The sequence below is a fragment of the Chiloscyllium punctatum genome, chromosome 16 (assembly GCF_047496795.1).
Source record: "Chiloscyllium punctatum isolate Juve2018m chromosome 16, sChiPun1.3, whole genome shotgun sequence".
Classification (NCBI taxonomy): domain Eukaryota; kingdom Metazoa; phylum Chordata; class Chondrichthyes; order Orectolobiformes; family Hemiscylliidae; genus Chiloscyllium; species Chiloscyllium punctatum.
The window spans coordinates 36,212,410-36,225,536 of record NC_092754.1 but is presented as its reverse complement, the minus strand read 5'-3'; positions in this window follow the sequence as shown (position 1 = coordinate 36,225,536).

Genomic DNA, 13,127 nt, shown 5'->3' with positions numbered 1-13,127 from the left:
ACTATAACCTGGTGTTGTGTGATTTTTAACTTTGCAAGAATTGAAGCAGGCTGCCTACAGTGATGCCTAGGGAGAGGTAATTACTTGCTGGACAAGTAATTTCCAAATTGTGGAGTTTCGGTTTTGCTTTGAACTTCATTGACTTTGATCTGCACCTCTCTGTTGTCAGCCTTCACTATAATATGGTAGCAGCTTTTACAGCTCTATTTTGGACTTCTGGTGAGGGAGAGTACCATCTCTATCTCCCTCAGCCACAAGGCTGCTTCATGGAGCTGAGGAAATGGACAGACAGATGCAACTCAGAGGGTGTGTGACCTCAACACAGCACTTATATGGAGGTAGTCAGCATGAATCAATGCCAGTGTTTCAAGAGGCATGACAGATTTGCTAACACGTGCAATTTCCTGAATGACACCTACTTCTCAGTGGACCAGGCGGGTATGAATTGTGAATAAAAACAGCAAGGGCTAGAAAAAAATAGGAGTCCTGGCAACAACCGTGGAGGAATGATTTGAGTTTGATATGCCTCTTCTTGAAAATTCAAAGGTCCCGTGAAATCGTGTTTTTTATTTACTATTAACAAAGGGGAAGGAAGAGCAAGTGAAACAGATTGTGAGTGTGTACAGAGTAAAATGCTCTAACATTCCCGAGGATTATGGCTGATCGTCGATCCCAATGCCAAAATGCCACCTTTCCCCCATACATCCTGATGCCTTTAAAATCTAAAAATGTATCTATCTCTTCCTTGAATATATTTAGTGACCTTGCGTCCACAACCTTCTGTGGTAGAGATTTCCACAGATTCACTATAGTTTGGGTGAAGAAATGTTTCCTCTTGTCAGCTTTAAAATGTCTATTCCATGGTCTGGCACTATGTCCCCTGTTCTAGACTCCCCAACAAAGGAAAACTGTCCTTCCTGCATTTTGTCTGTCCAGCCCTGTTGGACATTTCGACATTTCAATCACGTCCCCTCTCATCCTTCTAAACTCTGGGTTGGGCAATAAATACTGGCCTAACCAGCGATGCCCACATTCCATGAATGAATAATAAATAATTGTATAATGTCCAATTCATATGAAAAAGGGTTTTAAGGCAAGTCTGATGAATGAAATAGCCTATCAAAATGCAAAAAAGTTGACTTTACATACTGGGGTTTCACTATTCACCCCAAGTGTGCTCACTTTGAATGATAGAATGGAATTGACAGTGTGTGGAAGTAGGCCATTCAGCCCATCGAGTCCACACCAACTGTCAGAAGAACAGTCCACGCAGATCCACCTCCCTACACTATCCTTATAGCCCTTCATTTCCCATGGCTAATCCATCTAGCTTACACATCCTGGCACAATTTAGCATGGCCAATGCACCTGACTTGCATATCTTTGGAATGTGGGTGGAAACCAGAGCACCAGGAGGAAACCCACACAGACACAGGGAGAACGTGCAAACTCCACACAGACAGTCACCTGAGGGTGGAGTAGAATTGCATACCTGGCACTATGAGGCAGCACTGCTAACCACTGAGCCGCTACACTACCTTTGGACTTGAAAGAATGGTAGTTTGCTTGGTAGAAGGTAATTGTTTTTTACTGCCTTCTTGATGGTCTTAGGTCTGGCATTCTCTTCTGCACCAGAAGACCTTCAATCTCTTGTATTTCTTCCCATGAAGGACCATGTCCTGCTAGACCAGGCTCTGTTTACTTTTACAATACCTTGGATATTTAAACATCGTTTGTCTCTTTCTAGTGACATCTTCCTTGCAGTTGTTTGCATCAGGTCTTCTCTTTGCATCAGTGCATTTTTGTTCTGAGTTGACCTGTAGATTTATGCTTCCACCTATTGATCAGTTTGGACTTTCACATTCTCCCTCAGTAATTGAATAATTGATGAAATCACTTCTTTGATTGTGTTTTCTGAAGATTCCTTCTTGATTGAAATGGCATTCACAATGGTTTTATTAGATTAGATTACTTACCGTGTGGAAACAGGCCCTTCGGCCCAACAAGTCCACACCGACCCGCCAAAGCGCAACCCACCCATACCCCTACATTTACACCTTACCGAACACTACAGGCAATTTAGCATGGCCAATTCACCTGACCTGCACATCTTTGAACTGTGGGAGGAAACCGGAGCACCCGGAGGAAACCCACGCAGACACGGGGAGAACGTGCAAACTCCACACAGTCAGTCGCCTGAGGTGGGAATTGAACTCAGGTCTCTGGCGCTGTGAGGCAGCAGTGCTAACCAATGTGCCAATTCTTCTTTGAAAGGTAGGGAGGTCAGATATTCTACTTGATCTTTTCCATTTCTAGCCATCTCAACACCTAATGTGTGATTTGGATTTGTCGCAATTCGTCATCATGTTACAAACTGATTCAATTCAGGTGTAGATTCTTCCAATGTCTCCAGTAGGATATTCTGTTCAGATGCTTGTCTATCATCTTAAAGTTTGTAGGCATTTGGAAGCTGAAATCTCTTCAGGGTTAAGTGTTGCCATGAGGTGCTTTAGAGGTTTTCTCCCCTCTGCAATCAATGGTATGTTTTCCTTTAGGTCTGTGGGTTACCAGCATTTTGTCTTGTTGCCATTGGTAGTGCTAAATTAAGCATTAAAAGTTCAGGTCCTACGTTGATCACCATGTTGTATGTGCTGCTATTCATTTCTAAGTGTATTAGTTCACATTCTAGTGAGTGAGGTTAGCCATGCTTTGGTCTAATGAGAAAAGTCTTGGAGAGTGAGCAAGATGTAATTTACTACTTCTCTGCAACAATGACAGGTTATGAGAATAGACTTTACATGGACATGGTGGCTCAGTGGTTATGAGAATAGGCTTTACATGGACCTGGTGGCTCAAGGTCCTGGGTAGAATTCCAGCCTCTGGTGACTGTCTGTGTGGAGTTTGCACATTCTCCCCGTGTCCGCGTGAGTTTCTGTTGGGTGCTCCGGTTTCTTCCTACAGAGCTGAAAATGTGTTGCTGGAAAAGCGCAGCAGGTCAGGCAGCATCCAAGGAGCAGGAGAATTGACGTTTCGGGCATAAGCCCTTCTTCAGGGCTTATGCCCGAAACATCGATTCTCCTGCTCCTTGGATGCTGCCTGAGCTGCTGTGCTTTTCCAGCAACACATTTTCAGCTCTGATCTCCAGCATCTGCAGTCCTCACTTTCTTCCTACAGTCCAAAGATGAGCAGATTGGCCATTCTAAATTGCTCTGTATTGTCCAGGAATGTGCAGACCAGGGTGGTTTAGCCACGGTAAATGTGCAGTTATGGAGATAGGGTTGGGGTCTGGGTCTGAGTGGGATGCTCTTCAGAGGGTCAGTCCAGACATGATTGGTTAAACAGCCTCATTCTGTGCTATAGGGATTCTGTGAAGACCTAGCCTCTCATATTTGAAATTCATTCTTCTCCCCAAGTCCTCATGATATCTTCATAGTTGAACTTATATTGCACTCAGTCGGCTATTAACCATTTCAGAAACATGAAACTCTAATTGAGGTGACTCTTGAGGCACTAGTAGTCTCACTGCCTCCAGGTTAGAAGTTTTGGGTTCAGGTCCAGCATGCTCCAGAAGTGTGTAGTAATATATCCAAGCAGCTTGATCCAAAATGCATACAACACCAATTGATTAAATCAGCAGAAAGTATAAAACAGGATAAAGGCGTTTGCCCGAAACATCGATTTTCCTGCTCCTCAGATGCTGCTTGACCTGCTGTGCTTTTCCAGCTCCACTCTAATCTAGACTCTCATCTCCAGCATCTGCAGTCCTCACTTTTACCTAAACAGGATAAAGTCTAAATGAGAACCATACAAGGGAATGGGAAATCACTTAAAAATACGTCATATGAATTCAAGCTAGAGAGGGTTCGGAAGAGATTTACCAGGATGTTGCCGGGTATGGAAGGTTTGAATTATAAAGGAAGGGTGGGTAGGCTGGGACTTTTTTCACTGGAGCATATGGGGTTGAGAGGTGACCTGATAGAAGTTTATAAAATGATGAGGGGCATAGATAAAGTTAATGGTATTTGCCTTTTCTCTAAGATGGGGAATTTCAAGACTAGGGGGCACATCTTTAACATGAGAGGAGAGAGATTTAAAAAGACATGAGAGGCTATTTGTTTACACAGAGGATGGTTCGCGTGTGGAATGTACTTCCTGAGGAAGTGGTGGATGTGGGTGCACATACAATGTTTAAAAGACATTTGGATAAATACATGAATAAGAAAGGCCAGGAGCAGGCAGGTGGGACTAGTTTAGTTTAAGATTATATTCAGCATGGACTGGTTGGACTGAAGGGTCTGTTTCTGTACTATATGAATTTCTGAGTCTATGACTATAGAAGATATTTCTATAATGCACACTTAGCTTCATTTATGAAGCCAGGCACATCATTACACACATACAATTAATAAAACTGGTATCCCACTTTTTGAAAGATAGCCTCTCTAGTGACTATTTGTGTTATTAAAATGAGTAAAGCCTGCACTATGCCTCCTTTGCAGTACCAATATCACACCCCACACTGCTGATATACTGAGCAGAGGCCAAGAATTCTTGGAAAGATAAACTGTGAATTTTGAAAATTTAAAATAAACCTACTGTCACATTCTTTGTGAGAGTAAAATTCAGCCCGTTTCTTTCTAAAGACTTCCAAACTATCTGTATATGTGCCCCTAATAATCCAAGAGCCATGTGACAGCTACTGAAATCGGTGAGATATTTTTCTAAAGAGCAGGTACACTAAACATGTAAACGATGCAGAAGAAATTTGCAAAGATGTTGCTGGGTTGGAGGGTTGGAGCTACAGGGTGAGGCTGGATTGGCTGCAGTTATTTTCCCTGGAGAATTGGAAGCTGAGGTGAGACTTTATAGTGGTTTATAAAATCATGAGAGGCATGGATAGGGTGAATAACAAAAGTCATTGCCCTGGGGTAGGAGAATCCAAAACTAGAAGGGATAAGTTTAAGATGAGAGGGGAATGATACAACGGAGATCTAAGAGGCACGTTTTTCATGCAGAGGCTGTATGGAGTGAGCTGCCAAAGGAAGTGGTGGCGGCTGGTACAATTATAACATTTAGATGGCATCTGGATAGATTTATGAATAGGTAGGGTTTAGAGGGATATGAGACAAATGCTGGAAAATGGGACTAGATGAATTTAGTAAATCTGGTCAGCATCAACGAGTTAGACTGAAGGGTCTGTTTCCATGCTGTACAACTCTCTGAGTCTAGCAAAATAACTTAAGTGTCTTAGTTGCTACATCATTCCAATTTGAACTTCTTCTTCAAAGTTGATAAGAAAGGTACCTGTTAAAAATTGTTGTGATCCCTCATTATGTTGATTAGAATCTAATAATGCCAGGAACTTTTAGCCAGAGAGAGGCCTGCAAGAGGGACATCATTATGTCTTCCTTGCCAAACCAGCAAACCTGGAAGAAAAGTCTGTGTCAGAAGAGGACACTAAGGTAAATCTGTTACATATTTTTAAAGTTTCCTTTGGGGATAGTCATGGCTATGGTCATGCCCAAATGTCCTCTGCCCTGCAGGTCATGTATAAGACAAATTACACTTTGCATTGATCTAAAGTTAAAATCATAATGCAAGTAGTGATAAAAAAACAGAAACTGATATATTGGAAACTTGCCTTTGATCACCTTGGGGAAATTCACAAATAAATTTAGTTTTAATCTTTGCAGTATATTGCTTCAACAATTTCAAATTTGACTTAGAGATTCAATTATTCTCTCATCAAAAACTGTTCAAAGTGACTGGATCATAAGACCATAAGAAACAGGAACGGGGGGAGATCATTCAGCCCCTCCAGCCTGCTCTGCTATTCAATAGGCTCACAGCTGATCTGACATTCCTCATGTCCAATTTCCTGCATTTCCCTGTAACTCTTGATTCCTCTACTGATCTGTCTCAGCCTTAAACGTATACAACGTAATGTTCATTGTACACTGGGTTGAAAGCTCATGTTGATAAACTGTGGATTTTCTTGTTCAAAGTGGAGAAATATTAAACATCTAAGTGCCTTTAGCTGTCTAATATAGGTATTACCCTATAAAAAGCTTCATTTATTTGACAGGAAAACAAAAATTGATTGTGGACAGGTTTATAATAGTCAATGTGACTGAGTCAATCGAACAGAAAAGTAACATGAAGTGAGCATTTGCTTCTCTTTTTCTAATGCCAAGGTGCAGTATCAATCCAATGACACTCCCTCAACTCTTTTTTCCCACACATCACGTACCCTTACTTGAATATATTTTGAGATAGTTCTATTCCAGTAGATTTTTTTGAGGCTGACATGTTTTATCATTAGTGTCCTGTAGAACAAAAAAGGCAAAGTCATTGGTGCTGAGCTTGACCTGAGGGTCACCCTGCCTCAGGTGAGGCAAAAGACTGAGAAGGAGCAATCTTCATGGGGCAACCTTAACTCGTGAAGGAATTGAACCCACATTGTCAGTATCACACAGACATACTAACCAGCCATCTAAGCCAACTGAGCTAACCAAGCCCCTGCTTGAAGGTGGGCCACTATGTTGATTGTTAATGACGATCCATCCTGTACATTGTTCCTGTTGGACAGTTCCCTTCCTTGGCAGATGTTCCCTTTTGAAGAAACAACTCCAAGAGTGCAATGCCATTGTTTTCTCAGGATTGAGTTACTATCTGTAATTTCTTACTGGAATGTAATAAAGTTGTTTCCTTTGTGTAAAAGATGAGTGATTTAAGGATATGAATTGTGTCCCATTTTTCTCATCTAACTTCTTTTTTATTTATTCATTTTTGGGATGTGTGCCTCACTGGCTGGCCAGCCTTTATTGCCCATCGCCAGTTGCCCTTGAGAAGGTGGTGGTGAGCTGCCTTCTTGAACTGCTGCAGCCCATCTGCTATGGATTGACCCACAATGCCCATAAGGAGGGGCTTCCAGGATATTGACCCAACAACAGTGGCGCTATATTTCCAGGTCAGAATGATTAGTGGCTTGGAGGGGAATGTGAAGGTGGTGGTTTTGACATAAGTTTGCTGCCCGTGCCTTTCTAGTTACAAGTGGTTGTGAGTTTGGAAGGTGCTGTCCGAGGATGTTTCATGAAATTTCTGCAGAACATCTTGTAGATGGTACACACTGCTGCTATTGAGCATCAGTGATAGAGGGGGTGGATGCTTGTGAATGTAGTGCCAATCAAGCGGGCTGCTTTGTCCTGAGTGGTGTCAAGCTTCTTGGACATTGTTGGGACTGCACTCATCCAGGCAAGTAGGGAGTATTTCATCACACTCCTGACCTGTGCCTTGTAGATGGTGGACAGGCTTTGGGGAGACAAGAGGTGTGTTGCTTGCCACAGTATTCCTAGTGTCTGACTTGCTTTTGCAGCCATTGCATTTATGTGGTGAGTCCAGTTGAGTTTCTGATCAATGATAACTCCCAGGATGTTGATAGTGGAGGATTCAGTGATGGTAGCATTATTGAATGTCAAGGGGCAGTGGTTAGGTTGTCTCTTATTGATATGGGCATAACCTGGCATTTGCGTGGCATGAATGTTACTTGCCACTTGTCAGCCCAAGGAAGAATGCCTCATCTTCTGCCTTGGGGACCCACCAACCCCAAGGCATCAATGTGGATTTCAACAGTTTCCTCATTTGCCCTCCCCCCACCATATCCCAGTTCCAACCTTCCAACTCGGCACCGCAATCATGACCTATCCTACCTGTCCATCTTCCTTCCCACCTATCCACTCTACCTTCCTCTCCAACCTATCACCATTACCCCTTCCTATCGCACTCTCAGCTACCTTGGCCCCAACCACGCCCTCAGCTCATCGCCTCATATCTGAAGAAGGACATTTGCTTGAAACATCGATTCTCCTGCTCCCCAGATGTTCCAGCACCACACTCATGACTCTAATCTCCAGCATCTGCAGTCCTCACTTTAGCTTACTTGTCAGCCCAAGCCTGGATATTGTCCAGATCTTGTTACATTTGGACACGGACAGAGCTTCAGTATCTAAGGTGTTGTGAATGGTGCTGAAAACTGTGTAATCATCAGCAAACATCCCCATCTCTGACCTTTTGATGGAGGGAAGGTCATTGTTGAAGCAGCTGAGGATGGTTAGTGCTAGAACATTACCCTGAAGAACACCTACAGAGATGTCCAGGAACTGAGATGACTGAGGTCCAACAACCATGAGTCTACTGAGTGACTTCTTTTGGCAGATTCAATCCAGGACACTACTCTAACCATGTCTTTAATTTGGCCATTCTGTGTCTAGAAAGGTCGACCATGTCCAATTAATTGACTCCTTGAATACTCAGACTGAGCAATCCAACTTGCTGTTCTGTACTTAGTTGTATTATGATCACCCCTCTTGTCGATAAACACTTTGAGCAATTTCATTGTGATTTAAATGGTAAACAATCCAAAACATAAACACAGAACAAGAGGTCAGGTGAAATCAAAGCAGGAATGTAAAGGGATACAAGTTCAAAAGGGCAACAAGACATTTAAAGCTTCCATTACAGTCTTTCTTTGTACAAGACTTGATAAAGCTAAAACTCTGGTCTCATGGAAAATTGTTACTGATTATAAAGCAACTGTAGCTTCTGACTGGATAGACAACCGAGGCTGCGTCCCACGACTATTGTTATCAGTGTCCAGCTCAAGATCTATTAAGTTTTATGATAGCTTCCTCCGCAAATGGGCAGTTTATGTTTTACAAAAGACAGCATCACATTCTGCCAATGAGCTTGACAACATTTTCTCCAGAAAATTAGTGGCTGTCATTTTGTGAATAGTCTTCAGGGCAATATTGACGAGAGTGCTTTAAGTCTTGTTCATATTTCTTTTACATATGTCATAAACTGCACAGCAAGTGATTAATTCAATTAGAATGAACTGCTTTGAATCATAATAATGCATTAGTTGTTAAAGCACTTTCACAAATCACCGTTAGCTGTGATATACTTGTGAACTGGATATATAAATCAAATAATGTAATTATTGGCCAGAAATGGCCAATTATTAGTGTGCAAATTGACCAACAGCTTCTGATATGGGGCCGATATCTTGTGAATTGTGAGTTGCTGACAATTTGTATCATTAGCCTCATGAAGATAACAGTTCACCCTCAAACTATAGCTGAATCTGAGTGCCCTTGTAATGCAGCGATATAGCATCCCCACCCTGAGCTAAGTATGACACTAGGCTCAAGTTACACCTGTTGCGAAGGTTTGTAGTAACATCTCGAAAAAGGTTGATAAAAAAATGTCTATGTTAGAATTAGCAAGCTGTTTCTTTTTTTTATGTTCCTTTATATAAGGGAAATAATAGCACAGTTGATGTGTTCCTTCACTAGTAATTCATAAGGCATAAACAACTGATGTAGAGGTGGGTCCTAATCACCACTGTGGAATGTAAATTTAGACCATTAATAAAATAAATCCAGCAGGAAGTACATGCTGGTCTCAGTAACTGTGACCATAAGATGACTAGATTTTCATAAAATTCCAGCTGACTCATTAATATGCTTATTATTGGAAAGAAGCCTGCCATTCTTAATCAGTCTGGTGAAAGTGCACCTCGACGCGAAACGTGGTTGACTTGGATACAGGTTACCTAGCCAATAATCTGCATCGAAAAATTGCTACAACTTTAACGACGCAAACTACAGTGATTTAAGAGTGAGCTCACTACCAACTTCTCCAGGATTACAGAAATGAGACATTAACACTGGCTATGCCAAAACACCCTGATCTTGTGCAGAGAAAAGCAGCCTCATTGGTGAGGATAGCCTGTTGACCCCATCATTTGCTAAGATTCTGTTTGCTCTCACAGTGCCATTATCTGCACTTCTTTGTCACAGAGAACATTGCTGAGCAAATAATGAAGGAAAGAACCAAACAAATGAACTTACAAAGGTCACAAAGTCTAGAAGATGGAAGCCAGAGTCTGAAACAAAATGTCTGTGGTCTTGATGTATTGCTTTTCTTTTCTATTCATGTTTATTCCACAAAGCTATATGATGCTGCAGCTCAGAGATACAGAATTACTTAGAAATTACAATGCAGAGAGTCTCATTGGCCAGCCTGTGGGAGTGTTTAGTCTCTGAAAGACTAATCCCACATGATTGCCCTATTTCAATATTTCCTTACTCCTCTTTGCTTCAAACCTCTATCGAGGTCATTCTTAAATAACAATGTGGCCTCTGCTTAAATCACCAAATCTATTAAAGGAGTCTATTTCCCCACAACCCTGTGTGTAAAAATAAAGGTTCTCTTGCACAAGGTCCTAAATTATATTTATTAATTTGAAAAGTCCTCTCACCTTTGAACCCTCAACCACTGTCATTAATTTGTAACCAATTTTGTTGCTCTATCACCTCATAATTTTAAAGTTCTCTATCACATAACCTGATTAAAATATTCTTTGAATGAGTGATGCAATTGAAAGAGGTTAAGTAACAAAAACAAAACTGAAATAGAAATGGACATCCAGATGAGGAATATTAACAGGGCAATGAAACACTATTTCAAGTAGGCAATTGTACAATCATGTTCCACATACTAATAGTCCATGAGACCATGAGTTGGTCAGAATGATGGATGGTTGAGAGGGGACTTTGCGAGCAGTGTGTTTCGTGGGCGGCACGGTGGCACAGTGGTTAGCACTGCTGCCTCACAGTGCCTAGACCCGGGTTCAATTCCCGCCTCAGGTGACTGACTGTGTGGAGTTTGCACCTTCTCCCTGTGTCTGCGTGGGTTTCCTCTAGGTGCTCTGGTTTCCTCCCACAGTCCAAAGATGTGCAGATCAGGTGAATTGGCCACGCTAAATTGCCCGTAGTGTTAGGTAAGGGGTAGATGTAGGGGTATGGGTGGGTTGCGCTTCGGCGGGGCGGTGTGGGCTTGTTGGGCCGAAGGGCCTGTTTCCACACTGTAAATTATCTAATCTAATCTAATAAAACCATAAGCTATGAGCTGCACGGTGGCTCAGTGGCTAGCACTGCTGCCTGACATCGCTAGAGACCTGATTCAATTCCCACCTCGGGTGACTGTCTGTTTGGTGTTATGCACGTTCTGCTGGTGTCTGCGTGGGATTCTCCAGGTGCTCCAGCTTCTTCCCACAATCCAAAAGATGTGCAAGCCAAGTGAATTGCTCATAATGGTAGGTGCATTAGTCAGGGGTATATATAGGGTAGGGGTCAGTGAGGACTTGTTGGGCCGAAGGGCCTGTTTCCGTACTGTAGGGAATCTAATCTAATCTATAGGAACAGAATTAAGCCATTCAATCCATCAAGTCTACTCTGCCTTTCAATCATGGTTGATACGTTTCTCAACTGCCTTCTCCCCGTAACCCTTGTTTCCCTTACTAATCAAGGACCTATCTATCTCTGTCCTAAATACACTCCATGACTTGGCTTTCACAGGCCTTCTGTGAAAACGAGTTCCACAGATTCGCCACCCTCTGGCTGAAGAAGTTCCTCCTCATCCCTGGGTGGGGGAGGCCAGAAATTAGAGGACATAGGTTCAGGGTGAAAGGGGAAAAATATAAAAGGGACCTAAGGGGCAACCTTTTTATGCAGAGGGTGGTACATGTATGGAATGAGCTGCCAGAGGAAGTGGTGGAGGCTGGTACAATTGCAGCATTTCAAAGGGATTTGGATGGGTATATGAGGAAGGGTTTAGAGGGATATGGGCCAAATGTTAGCAAATGGGAGTAGATTAGGTTAGGATATCTTGTCAGCATGGACGAGTTAGACCGATGGGTCTGTTCCCATGTTGTATATGTCTATGACTCTAAAGTGTCATCCCTTCACTCTGAGGCTGTGCCCTCGGGTCCAGGTCTCTCCTAGTAATGGAAGCATTCTTTCTACATCCACTCCATCCAGGCCACTCAGTAGTCTGTATGTTTCAATCAGATCTCTCTTTCACCTTTCCAAACTCTTCAAGTACAGACCTAGAGTCCTCAACTGCTCCTTGTATGACAAGCCCTTCAGCCCCAGGATCACTCTTGTAAACCTCCTCTGGACCCTCAGACCAACACCCTCTTCCTTAGATACAGGGCCCAAAACTGCACATAATATTCCAAATGTAGTCTGACCTGAGCCTTATACAGCCTCAGCAGTACACAGATGCCTGCTCCTGTATGCTAGCTTTCTCAGAAAGAACACTAACATTGCTCTTGCCTTCCTAACTGCCAACTAAACCTGTATGTTAATATTAAAAGAATCCCGACTGAGGACTCAAAATGTCTTTTGTGCTTCAGATTTTTCCCCATTTAGAAAATAGTCCAAGCCTCTATTCTTCCGAATAAAGTGTGTAACACCATACTTTCCCACACTATATTCCATCTACCACTTCTTTGCCCACTCTCCTAACCTATCCAAGTCCTTCTGCATCTTCCATGCCTTTAAACACTACACACTAACCTGTCCCTCCACCTTTCTTTATATCATCTGCAAACTAAGCAACAATGCCTTCAGTTCCTTCGTCCAAATCATTAACGTATAATGTGAGCAGTTGTGGCCCCAATACTCAGCCCTGTGGGATTCCACTAATCACTGGCTGCCATCCCTTTATCCCTACTCTCTGTCTTCTGCCCGTCAGCCAATCCTCTATCCATGCCCCTATCGCCCTGGTTTCATATCTTATTTTGCAGCCTCCTGTGTAGCACCTTGTCAAAGGCTTTCTGGAAATTCAAATGGATCATGTTAACTGGCACTCTTTTGTCTTGCTTGTTCATTAACTCATCAAACAATTCTAACGGGTTTGTCAGGCATAACCTCCCCTTGACAAAGCCATGTTGAGTCAGTCCTATTTTGCTATGCACTTCCAAGTACTTGGTAATATCATCCTTAATAATGGACTCCAAAATCTTACTAATGACCGAGGTCAGGCTCACTGGCCTATAAGTTCCTGTCTTCTGCCTCCCTCCCTTCTTAAACAGGTCAGTTACTTTAGCCACTTTCTGGTCCTCTGGGACCCTCCTTGACTCCAGTGATACCTGAATGATCACTACCAATGCCTCCACAGTCTCCTCAGCTATCACCATCAGAACTCTGGGCTATAGTCCATCTGGTCTGGGTGATTTATCCACCTTCAGACCTTTCAGCTTCCCCAGCACCTTCTCGTCA